General features: G+C 44.7%; 1 long non-coding RNA gene across 1 annotated transcript; it reads right to left on the bottom strand.

Moving 5' to 3' along the window:
* Nucleotides 1–14,319: 14,319 nt before the first annotated feature.
* Nucleotides 14,320–18,164, bottom strand: LOC310666290. The gene is made up of 2 exons (XR_014505857.1): nt 17,444–18,164; nt 14,320–15,284 (listed from the first exon to the last, which is right to left on the bottom strand). It is a non-coding gene; the product is annotated as an uncharacterized lncRNA (long non-coding RNA).
* Between the last annotated feature and the right edge of the window lie 639 nt (nt 18,165–18,803).

The raw sequence follows: 18,803 nt of genomic DNA, 5'->3' as shown, positions 1-18,803 counted from the left end.
ACCAGTTTCTGGGGTTCACAGGTGAGGAGAGTTGTAGTCAGGGCTTCCCATTGGCATCTGGTTGGCAACTGCGAAAAGGGTATGAGACTAGATGGACCGTTGACCTAAATCAGCAGGTTCTTATTTTTTCCCCCAATTTCAAAATGGGGATGAGTGGGATTTCCTTTAATTCACATTTCAATGTGTGCTTCCCAAATGAATACCTGAGCTAAAACACACCTATAATTAAAAATTCACACTTCCACAAATTTGGTTGGCAATTTTAGTCCAAGCACTTTCATGACAATCTTGCGATACTAAGGGTAGTAGATCAGTGGGGTCCTATGCCAAATCTGTAATTCAACAGAGGGGAGGTTAGCCTCTTAGTGCAATGAAGCATTTGGAACACAGGATGGAACAGGAAAAAAATTGCCTTAGGAATTTAGATTGAACAGCTTCTGTAGATCCACAGTGAGTGTTTGGCCAAATCTGAGCCACATATAATAACTAAGCTAGGAGTTTAGCTTTAAACACTTCAAGGGTGATGGCATGTGATTGACACCTCTTTAGAAGAGATGATCAGCAAAATGCTTCAGACTGATTGCCATAAGCTAAGTCATGCCCATTAACATTAAGGGTGCTATTCTGAGTATGGCAAAGATTATAGATAGATGATTAAGAAATTACTGAATTGAACTGAAAACTAGGAAAAAAAGAAAATGAAATGGACAGAGTGCTGTATACAACATTATAGTGTATACAACATTATAGAGCAGACCCATGGGAAAGGATGAACTTGAATTTCAATGGGTCTACTCCAGGCATGGCCAAACTTGGCCTTCCAGCTGTTTTGGGACTACAACTCCCATCATCCCTAGCTAGCAGGACCAGTGGTCAGGGATGATGGGAACTGTAGTCCTAAAACAGCTGGAGGGTCAAGTTTGACCATGCCTAGTTTACACTGTACAGGATGGAACTTGGATACAACCCACATTCTCCCATGCACGGCAGAAGCACCCAGAAGCAGCAAGAAGGACCTTTTCTGAAGAATCAGGCTAGAAGCAATTAATTTTGTTTCCTCCTGACCCATGACAAGCAACATGAAAGAAGCAAGCAGGGTGTTGTCCCTTCTATTACACCGAGATTGTGATCTGGCATTGTAAACAAAGAAGCCTGGGTAATTACAGGGATTTCAAAGCATGGCCCTTCTGACAGCCTTGGGTCACTGATGAATGAGCAGCTTCAACCACAGCTCATTCCTAGGTGTTTACCTTGCAATGTTGGCAGGGAGACTCCAAATAAAAGAGGGCACCATTTTGGATTTAGGACAATGGCATCAAAGATTCCATGACCACATGAAATTTCTCAATATGGAGTCAGACTATTGGTCCATCTAGAGCAGACCTGGGGCACCTGAGTTCTCCAGATGTTGGAAAATGCAAATGGATGGATGGCATTTAAAATATATAACAGCTAGCTCATAAGGAGGAACACCTCTTACTGATGAGTAAATGCAGCAGTCTTCCCCCTCCCCAATGGGAAGGGGAAGCTATTTAGATCAGGAGTGGATAATCAGGTGCCCACTAGTTGTTTTTCTCAGACTCTAACTCCCATCAGCCCCATCAAGCATGCCCAATCGTCATGGTTGGTGGGGACTGAAGTCCAACATCTGGAGGGTCACAGCTTCCCCATCCTTGCCATAAACCGCTTATGGCGGGATTATTTAAAGGGTGACCTATGTCTATATGAATTTGTGTAGGCCCACAGGGATCTTTCTTATAGGATTATCACTAGAATCCATCCAATCCATGGTGGGCACAAGAGACATAACCTTTTCAGTGGTGGCCTCATCCCTATGGAACTCTATCTAATGAAAGATATGTGTGTGTCCCTCTCCAGTTGTTTTTGAATAGATCTTCAATACCTTGTTTCCCCAAGCAATTCATATCCAAATATGGTTGCTGGTCTATACCAGTTCTGGAAGACCTATGGCCGTCCAGTTTTCATTGGTCTCCCATCTCCCATCAGCCTCGGCAAACATGAGATGGTGGGAGTTCTAGTTCAGCAACATCTGGAGAACCAAAATGTTCCCCACACCTGGTCTATACTTTTATGTGTTGCCACCTTTACCTATGGTAGCATAGATGGCTAATGTCTTGAATTAGTTCTGATGGCTGCTTCTGTGAAGAGCCTTGAGAGGATTTTTGACCCTTAAAGAGTATCTGTATAGAAATAAAGAAGCTGGGATTCGAGAATGATTTTTGCAAATATTGAGGGAAAGGTTCTGGGGCGTATGATACTTCTATTTGTACTGCTCAGGGTATAAGGTAGGTTTGGGAAACCTTTGGCCATCCAGATGCTACCAAACTACAACTCCCATCTGCTCTAGAAATCACTGCTAATGGCCAGGGATGATGAGAACTGTTGTTTAACAACATCCTGAGGCTCCAATGCTTTGGCCACCTCATGAGAAGAGAAGACTCCCTGGAAAAGACCCTGATGTTGGGAAAGATGGAGGGCACAAGGAGAAGGGGACGACAGAGGACGAGATGGTTGGATAGTGTTCTCGAAGCTACCAGCATGAGTTTGACCAAACTGCGGGAGGCAGTGGAAGACAGAGGTGCCTGGCGTGCTCTGGTCCATGGGGTCATGAAGAGTCAGACACGACTAAACGACTAAACAACAACAACAAAGGGCCCAAAATTCCCTGAGCCTGTTATAAGCAATGGTTATAAGGTCTCCACCAGACTGACACCAAAGAATCACCTTTCCTCTTAAAGAGTTTATCAAAAGCAGAAGACCATTCAAGGAACTGCTGCGTTTTGGATCAGCTGAAGTTCCTGAATTGTCTTCCAGGAGAGTCCCACACAGAGCGCATTGCAATAATCCAGCCTGGATTATTTTGAGGGCAGTTAGAGAAATTTCAGATAGAATCTCTTAGCGATTCCAGGCAACTTTATCCATTTCCACTGGTCTTAGTGCATCAAGCATGGGTGTTCCCAAGTCGCAGTTGCTAAGCCTCTATTGAAAGCACAAAATTAGTGTGTTTCAGAGTTCACCTGGATTGTCTCATCTAGGGGGAAAAACTGCTCAGAGAAGCTCAGCTGCCTTTGCAATTACTTCTAACTGCTGTAATTATGCTTATTAAAAATCCCAGTTTCTTTGTTTGAGTTGGTTCCTCCCCTGCTCCCACCCCAATACAAGCTACCTGGAGAAGTAGTTTCACACCATGACTCTCTTGTAGAACATGTCTCTGTGTCAGCGTCATAAGACACATAAACCTCCTGAGGATTTCTGCTGGGGTTTTTTTTTGTTTTTTGTTTGCAAGCTAATCAAACAACACTATTGGTTTCTCAAAAGGCTGAAGGGGTAACTAAAGCCCAGAGCTGTTTTTTTAAATAAAGTTAAAGCTGTAAAAATGTCCGGTTTGATGACACAGTTTCAAAGCCGGCATGGGTCCAGTTTTAAAGCACCTGACTTGCATGTAGAAGTTCCCTGGCGTCTCCAGGTCTGGTTGGGAATGTATCCAATCTGAAACCCTGGTGAGTTGCTGTTGGCCAATACAGACCAAGCTAGATGAACCAATAATCTGACTTTGTATAAGGCAACTCCCTAAGTTTCTCTTTAAGTCAACCCTTCATCCAGAACTCTGGGGGATGGAATCGTACTGTATTTCTAGAGGAAGGACCATTTCCCATGGGGTAGAACACATGTTTGGCCAGCAGAAGGCTCCAAGCTAGGTCAAATCCCCTGTAGGGTATCTTCAGGTAGGGCTAAGGGTGTCTCTATTCTGAAACCTGGAGAGCAGCTCTTGGACAGTGTTGGCAATACACATTGGATGGACCAATGAGCCTAAGAAGGCAGCTCATGCTGGCTTCTTACCCAAGGTTCACCTAGCTAGAAGGACATAATCTTTCCCCATCTTTTACTGGGGAGCCACAACTTGCCCAGGGGTCTAGGCTTGAATCCTCACCTGCCTGTACTTTTTAAATTGGGTTAAAGTTGGTTAGCAGTTCCTCCAATTATATATCAACTATTTCCCCAATGCTTGGGTCTCATGAGTCTGCTTTGCAGGTGTGTGGGCAGTAGACCTTTGGTTTTATCCAGCAGGATTTTGGGGGAACAGGGAATTCCATATGTCATCCTTGAACTGGTGGCCTTCCCTTCGCTTGCCTTGGGCTTTGCTTGTCTACCATCTTCGTCAGGAGATAATGACCCCATCTGGGAGAGGTTTCAATTCCTTATTCTTTAGAACAAAGGAATCCCATGAAGCTTCACAAACACTCATTAAGGTTGCACACATGCAAAGTGGCGCATTATATGGTGAGAGACATTGTGGCCACACCTTTCTGCTGCATTGCTCAATATGCCCCATTTTACAATATTTTATAGCATAATCCTATATTCATATACTGAGTAAGTTTAATTGGACTTCCTCCCAGTTGACTATAGCTTGGTTTGTGTTGTTATTTTTTTGTTCTTGTTTTTAGTACGTGTTTTGAGTTTTTAAATTACATTTTTATGCTGTGAACCACCCTGGGATCTATGGATGAAGGACGGTATACAAATTTAAAAAATAATGAACAAAGGTATGGAATAGGAGGTTCCCATTTCATCAGAGCAATGTTGGAGGGTATGGGCTCAGGACACATGGCTGTATTGCTTTCAGGGATCTGCGGCAGAATACACAATTAGCTGCCCTCATACTTCTTTGTGTCAATGGAGCCCTCAGAACCCAGGGAAGTATCCTAACCCAAGTCTGTGCAAACTGGGGGTGGCTAACCCATGTGCCTCTAGATGTTGCTGAGCCACAGGTGCCATCATTCCTGACCATTGGCCATACTGGATGGTTCTGATGGGAGGTGGAGTCCTAACCACATCTGGTTGGTTACCCATGAAATGATAGTTCAGAGATAAGCCTTCCATCACTACTAGGCTGCCACGAGGTGCTTATCAGCCTATGCTGTGCTTCTCCCCTGATAACCACATTGAACCAATGACCCAATTAGGTGCGCCCTCAATTAGCCACATCATCCTCAGTTAAGCCAATAGAATTTCTCTAATCCTTTTTAAAAAGCCATCTAACATGTTGTCACTACAATTTGCGGATTTAATTATGTAGCACATGAATGCAGTATTCCACATGCCCAGCCGGAGGTAAGTCCCATTCAATTAAATGTGGCATACTCCCAGGTAAGTGGGACCATAGTTGCAACTTTCATCGGCTTATCAGTAACACCACTGAAGTCGCTTTGAAGTGGTTGAAATGCTGATGTGTAAGTGTAAATATTTCCCAATGTATTCAAGTCAATGGAAGGACATACCATGAAAGACAGTGGTGGCGCAGTGGTTAGAGTATTGGACTATTAGCTCGGAGAGCAGAGTTCCAATCTCCACCCAGTTATGAAGTTCTCTGAGTGACCCTGAATCAGACAGTATCTCAGCCTAAGCTATCTCATGGGGTTGTTATGAACATAAAGTTGAAAGAAAGAGAGTCATGCACACTTCCTTGAGCTCCTTGGAGTAAAAGTGGGACAATCATCAGCATTATACTACTACTGGAGAAAGAGAGGATAGGAACATTGTCAGATAAGAGACAATAGTGGATAGAAGGCCTCTTTCTCTCAGGAGTCCAGGTTCCCAGCTTGATAACACAGTAAGCGTAGGTAATTAAAAAGGAGGACTTATTGCAAAAACAAACAGATAGCTCAGGACGGCTCCAACAAAGCCTCTGGCATCATTACTCAAGATGACCCTTCTGAAAACTATTTCCGGAATCTACAGAAGATATTGAACTTACGACCCTTGTGTTTCTTCTTTTGCTTCCTATCTAGAAGCCCTCCCATCTGCCGACTTTTCAAACTTAATGGATCAGCTCCAACCTCTTCCTGTTCTCAGAGGCTGTCTCTGAGTTTGTTCGTGCCTTTTTGTGCTTTCTGTAAGCTTTGGCTGTGTTCTAGCCTGCTCTAAGCTACTGCCTTAGCAGCCTGCCCGTCAAGGTCAGTCAGAGCCGAAGTCTGCAGCTGCCAGCTCTCCCCTTCCTGACCAATATCTAAGCCTCTCTGTTCCTGGCTGCTTTCTGCAGTTGGCTACAAACCTTCGCTTGGAGCTGGCTCATTCCTGACACTTTCTAAGGATTATTGTCAGATGGCAGTGTATAGATTCCACTTCTAATCAATGCACTCCTCCTATTGGAGCAGAAAAGACAGTGCACCAGAAGTCCAATGTGACCCAAAAGGCAAAATCTAAATACATATGATATCCTTCTCAATTTTTATCTTGTGGTGTGCATCTCAGAAGGTAAACACTGGCAGCTGGGAGGATTTGTTCTTTCAAATAGATTTAGGTCGTAAGACTATCAAAATAGTTTGGCAGGGTCACTCTACAGTGGGCTTCCCTCGCTGCATTCTTCTCAACAAGTGGAATTCGGAGGTAGAGTCCCCCAGAAACTGGAGATTTCAGTTACCATGTCCATGTGGCAGACCTGTCCTTCTCCACAAATTTGTCTCATCTCCTCCTGACTCCGTGTAAGTCAATGGTTATACCTTCCTCACCACCATCAACAGCTCATCTCTTCTCTATCAACAGGGTTGCTGTGGGCATTAAAGGAGGAGGAGAAGCATGTATGCCATGTTGAGCTCTTGGGGGGAAACAAATCAGATGTAAGTGTGAAATTTAAAACAAACAAACAGGATCCAATCTTATGGGCCTGGCCAGGATAAGGAGGTCCACAGATTACCTATGTTGCCTTAATCACTCAGTAGCTATTCTTTGTTCCTTTCTCAAAGCTTATGAGTCGCAGAGCAACTCCTTATTCCCTGGGATGCTAGGAGGGAGGAAAAGAGATGTCACAAACAGGCCAGGGAACAAAAGTTGCTGCAAAGTATCTGTGGCCCAACCCTCCGAGGAGGGAATACCTCAAGCCAGATATCTCACAAAACCTCATCATCACACATGCTCTGCTCTCGATATTCCAGATCATTTGCTGTTTGGCAGATAGGCATTAAGCACAGTGATGATTCATTCCTCTCTCTCTCTCTCTGTCTCTCTCTCTGTCTTTTAAAAAATGCTGTCATCTGAGGAGGCCAGGGCAGGCATCTGAACATGGCTTGATAAGCTGCTGTTGACAGGCATTCATATCCCATGACAAGGAACAAACCATTACAGGGATCTTGTGAAAGCACTTCAAAGATCCTTCTTTCCCTTTGCTGGGAATCCAACTGGTACCTCTCCCTGCCTCGAGGGTGTAATTATCCCCTGCTTTGCCTGCCTTGCAGAAAAAAGGGCAAGCAGTAGTTATGGCAATTACTCAAGGCTAATAGTGCAAGGCTTGTTTTGAAGAAGCAATGAAGAGTGGCAGAGATGAACGCTCCCTCTCTCTCTCCCCCCTCCAGTCCATCTCACCCCAGAAAAATGGAGTCCACTGAATATTTTAAGAAATTGTCGTAATTTTAGCCTCTTGTTGCTTGGCTGCTCATTCCACACTATGAATAAATGCAGACCCCCCCCCCATGTCCTTATTTTCCAGGGTCACTCCTGGATTTACATAAGCCGTCCCAGTTTCTGACTTAATCCCAGAATGTCCCACTTTTCCTTAGGAGGTCCCTATTCTCATCAGATAAATGTTGGAGGGTATGGAGATACGCGATCCCTGATCCAGCTTAGTAACTGTACAACCTTTAGAAGACATCTAAAGATAGCCCTGTTTAGGGAAGTTTTTAAATGTTTTGTTATGTTTTTATATATCGTATTTTTCGCTCTATAAGACGCACCAGACCACAAGACGCACCTAATTTTTGGAGGGGGGAAACAAGAAAAAAAATATTCTGAATCTCAGAAGCCAGAACAGCAAGAGGGATCGCTGTGCAGTGAAAGCAGCGATCCCTTTTGCTATTCTGGCTTCTGTGATAGCTGTGAAGCCTGCATTCGCTCCATAAGACGCACACACATTTCCCCTTACTTTTTAGGAGGGGAAAAGTGAGTCTTATAGAGCAAAAAATACGGTATGTTGGAAGCCACCCATAGTGGCTGGGGCAATTCGTTCAGGTGAGTGTGGTATAAATAATAAAATTTATTAATATTGTTATTATTCGAGAATAGGATGTCCTTATTTTAATCAGAGAAATGTTGGAGGGTGTGTAAGAGAGAGAGTGAGTAACCATATTCACACCATACATTGAAAGCACTAATAACTCCTTCAGACAATAAGGTAAAGGGACCCCTGCCATTAGGTCCAGTTGTGGCCGACTCTGGGGTTGCGGCGCTCATCTCGCTTTACTGCCCGAGGGAGCCGGTGTACAGCTTCCGGGTCATGTGGCCAGCATGACTAAGCCGCTTCTGAAGAACCAGAGCAGCGCACGGAAACACTGTTTACCTTCCTGCCAGAGCGGTACCTATTTATCACCTTGCATTTTGACGTGCTTTCAAACTGCTAGGTTGGCAGGAGCAGGGACCGAGCAACGGGAGCTCATCCCGTCGGGGGGATTCAAACTGCCAACCTTCTGATTGGCAAGTCCTAGGCTCTGTGGTTTAACCCACAGTGCCACCCGTGTCCCATGATGACTATAGTTCACTGCTATTGTTCAAGAAAGTTTCCTGGGAATACCAGCTACCGGGACTCACAACTGTGGAGAACTACTGCTGTGCTCGGGTCAAGCTTGCAGACTTTCCAAAGGCCACTGTGAGAAGAGAATGCTGTACAACAGGGGTCAGCAACCTTTTAAAGCCATGGGCCAGTACACCGTCCCTCAGACCATGTGGTGGGCCAGACTATATTTTGGGGGAAAAATGAACAAATTCCTATGTCCCACAAATAAACCAGAGGTGCCTTTTAAATAAAAACACACATTCTACTCATGTAAAAATATGCTGATTCCTGGACCGTCTGCAGGCCGGATTTAGAAGGCAATTGGGCCGGATCCGGCCCACGGGCCTTTGGTTGCCTACCCCTGCTGTACAAGATGGGACCCCTTAAACCTAACCTAGTAAGGATCATCTGATGTTCACCTGTTAAGGACACAGTATCATCATTGCAATAATTCGCTATACATAAAATTAACCTGTTTTAAAAGGTTTATCTAGAATTACAAAACCATACAGAACCTCACTGAGCCTTGTCCAAATCTGTCAAATCAAACGCAGTCATCCAGATGATTAAATCAGTATTACAGGCTTCGGGCTGTGACTTATTTGTTTTTCTTTCCTAATTGGCCTTCCGATACATGGGTTGATGTCAATTGCGCAACCGGGCATTTCAGTTTCCTTACACGTACATCCCAGGATGATTTAATTATTTCCTGGGTTCAGGCGTATGTGTGTAAGGCTTGAAAGTTTCAGCAGAAAGAAAGAGGTAACCACACAACCACGATATCAGTATTGTAGTCCTCACAATCATAGGATAGCATCCAGGGACTCAGCTACGTTAATCAAAAGCAACACTTTGAATGCGTTATAAACATGCAATGGCAGATGGCGCCAGAGAGCAAACAAATTTTCTATGCAATTTTTACATAGGTTTATCCCCCCTTTCTTTTGTGATAACTATTTAATTTCTGACTTATTTATAGCGCGGGGGGGGGGGTGTCTGTGTGTAGATCCACCACAGGTCTTTCCTATAATTTGGGATGTCATGGGGTTCTCCATACCTTACATTAGAGAGGTGGCCACACTCACAATGTAATATTGTAATTATGGTGAAATTAGCACATCATTTAAAATCTAGACAAGGACTATAATTTTCAGCCTGGTTTTTTTTGGGGTAAATATAGCTTGGCATCATTTTATTACTTATACAGCCAATAGTACATTTTCCATACAACCTCACATATTTGGCATTTGACTTGACTGACATGTAATATTCTAGCGTTTTTTTAAATCTCAAATGTCACTCCTGATGTAGCCAGTGTAGACAATGGCGATCTAGATGGACCCAAGGTCTCACTCAGTTTAAGGCAGCTTCTTATGTCCCCAAATATCTAATCAACCAAATCAGCCCGTCCTTCAGATATTCTCATACTGTCTCAGACCCTGCCGTAAATAACCAAATAGTGGGAAGATAAAAGACTGTTTATGTATGCAACAACTGCGGCAAGAATTCTTTTAGCCCCAAAATGGAAACAACGAGAAGTACCAACGAAAGAAGAACGGCAGATGAAGATGGTGGACATTGCAGAACTGGCAAAGCTGACAGGAAAAATCCGAAACCAGCAAGATCAAGTATTCCAAAAGGACTGGAGTAAATTTATTAGTTGAAAGATTATTGTAAGCAATTAACATCACTAGCAGAGTTGTCTGGAGACTTGTAATGAGAAAATTTCTATTTTTCTATTTTCATTTAAATTATGAGCTATTTTGGAATGAGTGTAATTAGAATTGGGAAACGTACAAAATGCAGTGATATAAAGGTTAATTTTGAAAGCCACGAGGTGGGAGGGAAGGAAGTTGACAGGCTCTAAAGAGCCAGAGTATATATAACACCAAATAGTATACAGGCAACTCCCTGTTGTGCGAGGGTTGCGTTCTGGGTCATTGCGTGTTTGTGAAATCACGCGTAATCAAAATACCCATTGAAGAAGCCTGCAAGCACCCCATTTTGGCCCTGCCCCATTCTGTCCCTTTTTGTGACTTTTTTGGGTCACTTCCAGGTTTAGCGTGGTGTGTGTGTGTGTGTGTGCAGTTGTGCACATATCAGACGCACCCAAAGCGGTCACTGCCTGCATTAGTAGTAGTTGTTGTATTGATGGTGATAACGAATTCACTGTCAGTTATACAATTTTTTACCCAAGAAATCCCAAAATTGGGGAGATGCCAAAAATCTAATCGGAGTTTCTCTTAAAGAAAGGTGGTGAGTGGTTGGTTGGAAAACCCTGAGTGAGAGGCAGGGAAAGCAAGGTCCCAGGGTGAGAGACTGGGAGAAGAAAAGGAAGCTCCTAGGTGAGAGCTGGGAGGGTCTACCTCTTTCTGTGCATAGCGGTCAACTTTTCCCTTTTTTAAAGGGAAATTCCCTTATTCCAAATAGGATTCCTCAAAAGAAAAGGGAAAAGTTGACAGCTACATTTCTGTGTGTGACAAGGGTTAAGGGCTATGGACTCTTTCTTTCTTTCTTTCTTTCTTTCTTTCTTTCTTTCTTTCTCTGTTTTTGTTTTTGAGTAGATTAGCTCCTTTTATTTCATTGTATTAGGAAAAACCTTTAATAAAATATTATGGGTGAATGAATAAAATAAAGAAAGCAGGTGTGAATAAACTTGACCCTCCAGATCAGGGGTATGCAACCTAAGGCCCAGGGGCGAGATCTGGCCCAATCGCCTTCTCAATCCAGCCCGCAGACGGTCCGGGAATCAGTGTGTCCTTTTATTTAATGTGTCCTTTATTAAAATGTGTCCTTTTATTTAAAATGCACCTCTGGGTTATTTGTGGGGCATAGGAATTTGTTCATTCCCCCCCCCCTTCAAAATATAGTCTGGCCCCCTACATGGTCTGAGGGACAGTGGACCGGCCCACAGCTGAAAAAGGTTGCTGATCCCTGCTCCGGATGTTGCTAAACTACAATTCCAATCATCCCCAGCCATTGGCCATGCACGCTGTGGTCGATGGGGATTGTAGTATACTAGCAACAAGGAGAAGGTCCCGCTCCCGTAGCAAAGCTTTAAAAAGTGGAAATGTGCTGCTACCTTGTGGAAGATGAGAGTACTCCTCAGCACTTGTATTTTTATTGTAAACACAAGTGGGACCTGTAAACAAAATGTCAAGCATGCAGTGTGTGTGTGTGAGAGAGAGGGGGGGGGGGGGGGAGAGAGAGAACTTTCCAGGAAGCATTTCTGAAGCCCTCAACCACCTTCCCTGGCTTCCCACACTTCCTATTCTGAAAAAGCACAAATGGAGGGACTGCGGTGTTTTGCTTTCCCCAGTTTTAAGTGAGGCACAGACACTCAGGAAGGCTAAAGCATACAGACCACTGCTGAGATGATTTGTAGAACTGAGTTAAAACAGTGAAAAGGGTTAGAGCACCTTCACTGTTGAGGGAAGACTAAGAGTTGTATCCCACCAAGTTCTACTCAAAGCAGACCCACTGAAATTAATGAGTCAATCATGCCCATTAATTCCAACTAGTCTACTCTGAGTAGGACTAGCATGGCCTACAACCCTACATTCTCCAAGGTTTTGGGGGGTGGATACCTAAAATTGTGCTATAAAACAAATCATCAGAATTTGAAGGATATTAGGAGTTAATGCAGTTCATGGCCACCAGGAGGCAATGATGCCTACTAAGAACTTGATGTTATGGATCAGAGCTTCTAAAAGTCTGAGGGATGCTATGGAGACAAAGAGTGTTCTTCCTAATAGAGAACTTGGGTTGCGGTGGGGTCTAACAGGCTGCCCCTCGGTTGCCAGGCAGGATTGGAAAGTTGGCCTGTGGCAATGATTGGTTGGTCGAGTTGCTGGGGCAATTTATGTGTTGCAATTTGGTGGGAGGGATCTAATTGCTTATATACAGGGCACGCAGCTTGGGAACTTTCTCTTTTCTGCGTGCATCAGAACACCCGCCCTGAATTTAAGGGTTTGCTGCGCTGACCTTGCTATGCCTGTCATGGGTTCATCTGCTGTTGTGGCAGGGGCCTGGTAGGAATTTTGTCCATCTGGCTGATTGGCTGGGCCATTTGGTTTTTGCGTACTACGTAGCAAATCGTCACAACTTGTAAGTTGCGGTTAGGCATTGGTTATCAATTGGTTGGAGGAGGGGCAAGGATAGGCTGGGCCTGCCTCTCCAATGTTGCTGTGGAAGAGGAATTCTGTTGAAGGAATCCAGGGGCTTGCCATGCTTTCGTCCGAATCCCTGGAATGGGGCTAGGGCCGGCAAGCCCTAGGGAGCATGCGGGGAGAAGTGAGGGCCTGTCACTCAGCTCCATTTCTCCCCATTATTGTTTTCCCTTACTGGCTTTCGGTGGTATCTGGAAGTCAGTTCTGTCCCCAGGCGGGGGGAACAGATAGTCTTAACCAATGCTTAAGCAACCAATAACAATCATGTATGTTAATAAAGATGTGGCAAAAATTATGCCAAAAACCTTTAAAAAATATATGTGTGTGTTGTGAGTTATTTGAGGGGTGGCTTGGGGACTTCAACACGCAAAAGGCTCGTCCGTCTCAAAATCCGCCTTGTGTGTTACTTGCTCCATCGTTTTTTGCAGATGAACCGCAAGATGTTTCTACTGACCTTACGACAGGCAGATTTACATAAGGCAAAACCCCCACTTCCTGCTAATTAGCAGTAAGACACACACACAAAAAGGTTTTCGGAACTGATTACATGGCAACTTGCCTGGCAGTGTAGTGACGTAAGATATGACAGCCACCCTCAAGCTGGTGCCTTCCAAATATTGTTGGATTGCAGCTCCCATCAGCCAAAGGCTGGGGTACAGTCAGGCAAATGGCTTCTCAACAGCCTTGGGGGTAGCTGGTGCAAATGTCTTTGTCTGAGAGGAGGAGGACCCTACATACAGTGGTACCTCAGGTTAAGAACTTAATTCATTCTGGAGGTCCGTTCTTAACCTCAAACTGTTCTTAACCTGAGGTACCACTTTAGCTAATGGGGTCTCCCACTGCCACCATGCCATGGCCACGCAATTTCTGTTCTCATCCTGAAGCAAAGTTCTTAACCTGAGGTACTATTTCTGGGTTAGCAGAGTCTGTAACCTGAAGCGTCTGTAACCTGAGGTACCACTGTATTGAGTTGGGATGGCTTCCCATTCCCCCCGCCCCATTCGTAAGTGTAATACCATAAGAAGGGCCTGATAGATCGGGCCAATGGTCCATCAAGTCCGGCATCCTCTTCTCACAGTGGTCAGCCAGATGCTTGTGGTGACCCCTCAAGGAGCCCCTGAGCATGAGAGCACTCTCCCCTTCTGAGGTTTCCAAAAACTGGTACTCAGAAGCATTACTACCGCCAACTGTGGAGGCAGAGGAAGGCCATCTTGGCTAGTAACCATAGATAGCCTTATCCTCCATGAATTTGCCCTACCTTGTCCACTGTCGCTTATTCCAAGTGTCTTCCCTAAGCCTTTTAACCAGGGAAGACTTTAGCAGAATGCCCCATAGATTCCACTTGGGCCCTTTTTTTCCATCCTGTGACCACTTAACTTGGGAGAAAACCCAGCAGAACACAAGAGGATTTGCTCCCGAAGGAACATCTGTAGGATCCTGCAGTTACCATAATGTGTTTCAAGCTATTTCATTGTATGAAATGCCAATAGCATAACTCCACCTCCTAAATTTGAAACGAAACAAGGGCATGTCACTTATCCCAGTGCTTGTTATTCACAGGACAGAACAGAAGGAGGCAGAAGCGAGCCTGTTTCTTTGTTATTCTCATTTATTTTGAATCAGTTGATGCATTTGTTTACTTCTGCTAGGGATGTGCACAGCCCTTTTCAAAGGACAAGAAGGTGGGGTCTCCATCCCAAGGACCTTCCCATCTAACATTCAGCACAAGGGACACAAAGGAGCACTTGAAGCAATCCATCATTCTTGCATGCTTCATTGTATATCTTCACATGAGTAAAAAGCCCAGAAACTTTAAAATCTAAACAAGGGGTCTGGAATATCCATGGGGTGATGGTGGATAGGTTTCTCTGTGGTTACACCTCTGTACAGATATCCTTTTTCTTGTCCCACTAACCTTGTGGTTCCCAGTGAGGACTATGTGGTAGAAAATCTTCGTAGCTTGCAGAAGGTTCCGTGTTCAATCTCTGGTACCTCCAGGCAAGACCTCCAGACCCCTGTCTGAAAACCCCTGGAGAGCCACAGGTGATAAACATAAACAAAACCAAGCTTGATGGACCTCGGTATAAGGCCAGGCCAGATTATTTTAAGTAGCACACTTTCAATTGGAATTATGCATGGTTAGCATTTCTGGTGGCGAGTGGGAAATAAGACTTTAGAAAGATTGTCCTTTATAGATTGTTTTCACTGGATGTTCCTGCCCAGTTAGACTCTTATATACCTGTATGAGAGGAGAGGTGGCTTCCTTCGAAGAGTGTAAGATTTTCCATGAGTGGCTTTTCTTCCCTTAAAAGACTCAGAAGTCGGTAAGGAGGAATGAACAGCCCTGCGTGGCCAAGAACTTATGTCATACAGGGAACCATAGCAGGGTTGATGTTTAGCAGTGGCTATCTCTTTGGAAGCATTCGGAATTACCGGAACAACCACATGGATGGATGGCGGTGTTAACATAACATCTGAGTTGCGAAGCGGGGAGGAATGCGTGACACTGAGTCTGTAGCGAGCCATGTTGGTGGAATAACCAGAAGGATCTACAATGACAGCCACAACAAAAATGCAGGGAATTAGATTACCGGTATATCATTTCTATAGTGTTTTTCTTTTAAAGTATTTTTTTTTTAAAGGAAAGGTTGTTTAAGATGAAGAAAAATTAGAGCACAATAGAGGTGACATGATAGAAGTTTGTAATATTATGCATGGCATGGATAGAGAAAAGAAGAAGAAGAAGTTAGGAGCTGAGAAATACAGATCATAGGAGATTAGGAACTGCTTAAAGAAGCTGAAGAAGAAGAAGAAGAAGAAGAAGAAGAAGAAGAAGAAGAAGAAGAAGAAGAAGAAGAAGAAGAAGAAGAGTTGTTGTTGTTGTTGTTGTTGTTTGGATTTGATATCCTGCTTTATCACTACTCAAAGGAGTCTCAAAGCTGCTAACAATCTCCTTTCCCTTCCTCCCCCACAACAAACACTCTGTGAGGTGAGTGGGGCTGAGAGACTTCAAAGAAATGTGGCTAGCCCAAGGTCACCAAGCAGCTGCATGTGGAGGAGCGGAGACGCGAACCCAGTTCACCAGATTACGAGACTACCGCTCTTAACCACTACACCACACTGGCTCTCATGTGTCTCCTCCTTGAGAGGTCCGGAGGGTGACAGCTCGTGAATGGGACCTTCTACCACTCTTAACCACTACACCATGCTGGCTCTCACTCTCTGCTCCCTGTGATTCAGGGACATACAACAAAGTTGAACACTGGAAGGTTCAGGACAGTTATGGCTTCTTTGATTCCCACAGAATCATAGAACTGAAGAGTTGGAAGGGGCCCCAAGGATCATCAAGTCCAACGCCCTTGCAATGCAGGACTATGCAGTTGTCAGACCTGCAACCTTGGCACTGGTTAAACTATGGTTTAACACTGGTTAAACAGTTGGCTCCAACTTGGATGGCTTCAAAAGAGACAAATTAGACAAATTGATGGAGGAGGAGGAGGATATCAGTGGCTACTGGACATAATGGCTAAGCTTTGCCTCCACAGGCTCTTCATATGTTTTGAAACACAAACAATAGGCAAATAGCCCTCACACATTATGCAGGTTCTCAGTCATCTGTGCTATATAAGCCGTTCACCAAGCTGAAACGCTATGAATCACCAATGCTGTTCTTTATTCCTTTCTGCTCTTTCATTCTATTTCTGCCTGGGGTTTACCACTGCACAATTATTTATTATTTATACACCACCTGTCTAAATGGGTTGCCCCAGCCACTTTGGGCAGCTTCCAATAAATAAATATAAATATATATAAATTAAACATTTAAAAATCTTTCCTATGCAGGGCAGCCTACAGTTGGCTTGGGGGGGGGGTCACATAACTCCATACCATCCAACATTTCTCTGGTGGAAGTTGGGACGTCCTACCAAACCCTCCAGATTTCATTGAAAATTCCAATGAAATTAGGGCCGTCCTAAGGAAAAGCAGGTGGCGCTGTGGGTTAAACCACAGAGCCTAGGGCTTGCCAATCAGCAGTTTGAATCCCCGCGATGGGGCGAGCTCCCATTGCTCGGTCCCAGCTCCTGCCAACCTAGTAGTTCGAAAGCAGGTCAAAGGGCAAGTAGATAAATAGGTACCGCTCCGGCGGGAAGGTAAACGGCATTTCCGTGCACTGCTTTGATTTCCCAGAAGCCGCTTAGTCAAACTGGCCACATGACCTGGAAGCTGTATGCCGGCTCCCTTGGCCAATAAAGCAAGATGAGTGCCGCAACCCCAGAATCCAGTCCCAGAGTCCAGTCATCCACGACTGGACCTAATGGTCAGGGGTCCCGTACCTTTACCATTAAGGAAAAGCGGGGCATTCCGGGAACAAATCAGACACCGGGACAGCTTCTGTAAATCTAGGACTGTCCCTGTAAAATTGGGACCCCTGGAGGGTCTGCAATAACTAAACAGAGCCTGGTTGGATCAGACCAAAAGCCCATCCAGTCCAGTATCCTGTTTTCACAAAGGTCAACTGTATGCTTGTGGGAAGCTGGCAAGCAGGTCTAGAGTGCAACAGCACTTTCCCCGCTTGTGATTCGTGCCAGCTGATATTCAGAGACACATTGCCTTTGACAGTGGAGGGAAAACATGGCCATTTAGTCTATGTTCATCCTTGACCAGCTCTAAAGTGCAAGCAAGAAAGAAAAACAATTTAGAGTCTTACCTAGTGATTGAAGAGAAGCGGGTTACATCTGTTCCAGCCAAATTGCTTGCTGACTTAGGAATGACAGACACATATATACAGGCTTGAATAATAACACACCATCTAAAGGAGGGCTCTGAGCACAACTCAAATTGCTCTAAATTAATGTTTTCATCTTCTTTGCTGCTGTTAGCTCATCCCCCGCAGAATGATGTTTAGACTCCTGCCCAATGTGTATAATTTTGTAATGGAATGAGCCTGGAAACAGACCAACAACGTTCAGTCTACAAACTCCAGAGTGCGTTTAAGTCAGTGATCTGTCTCTGACCTTAGATACTGCCTTCAACCATGAAGGATGAGCATAGCTATCATGACTGGTAGCCATTGACAGACTGGTTCTCTGTGAATAGGCTTACCACCCATGAAAAACGTACACAAAGGTGACCTGCACCCAAATGTGTGTGAATTTCCTAAAGCTCGGTTGTTTGCAGTGGCATAGCATGGTTTGCCAGTGCCCGGGGCGACACAGAGGGGTGGGTGGGTGGGAAACAGATGGAGTACACATGCACATTCAACTGCCTAATGGCATCTGTGTCACCCAGGAGATCACAGCTGCAGAGATAAGAAAAGAAGAGTTGTTCCATTATCTGGAGAGGTCACTTTCTGGTTCTCATGGAGAAGCTGTTTACAATGGAGCCCAGCGATGGTAGTGAACAGCTGTATTGAGGCAGCACTGGGTGTTGAAATTTTGCACCCATAAAAATGTTGTGCCCAGGGCAACCACCCTTGTGGTCCCCGACATGCTATGCCACTGGTTGGCTGTGTGAGCGTCTGGGCCCACACACATTTGTGTCTGACTCTTCACAGTGTTGCCCAGTGACTTTTTTCCCCGTCACAATATGGTCACTGGTGTGAACGAAATTTGGCACAGCGTGCCGATATATTGATCAAAAAGCCATCATTCAGTAACATGTAGTGCAGTGTGAAAGGAACAGTAGAAGATGGGACAGAAGCGTTTTATCAGGAAAACTAATGCAATATTCTGCATGTCTTAATGCACCCTTGGTGCCATGCATTGGGTTCTTGGGGGGTCTAGAACTTGAGGAGTAGATGGGGGTGGGTCTCATGATGCCAGTGCTGAAGATAGCTTTGAGGGGGCCTCTGGTGAGAGGTCTCCTCAGGAGCACCTACAGCTGCGATATGGGGCTGCCTCTCTCCATCTGGATGATTCCCGCATCAACAATTCAGTTCAATATCTGGGATTCAGCTGGATCTGGTGAACAGCATGTGGTGCTATAATGTGTTCTATCCTGCAGTAATGGATATTTGAGTTCTCACATATCGTGCGGCGTGGGCTCTGTACTTCAGCAGTTGTGCTGTG

This window comes from Podarcis tiliguerta, assembly GCF_965153285.1.
Source record: "Podarcis tiliguerta genome assembly, chromosome: 16".
Classification (NCBI taxonomy): Eukaryota; Metazoa; Chordata; class Lepidosauria; order Squamata; family Lacertidae; genus Podarcis; species Podarcis tiliguerta.
This window is presented reverse-complemented; position numbering and strand designations above follow the sequence as displayed.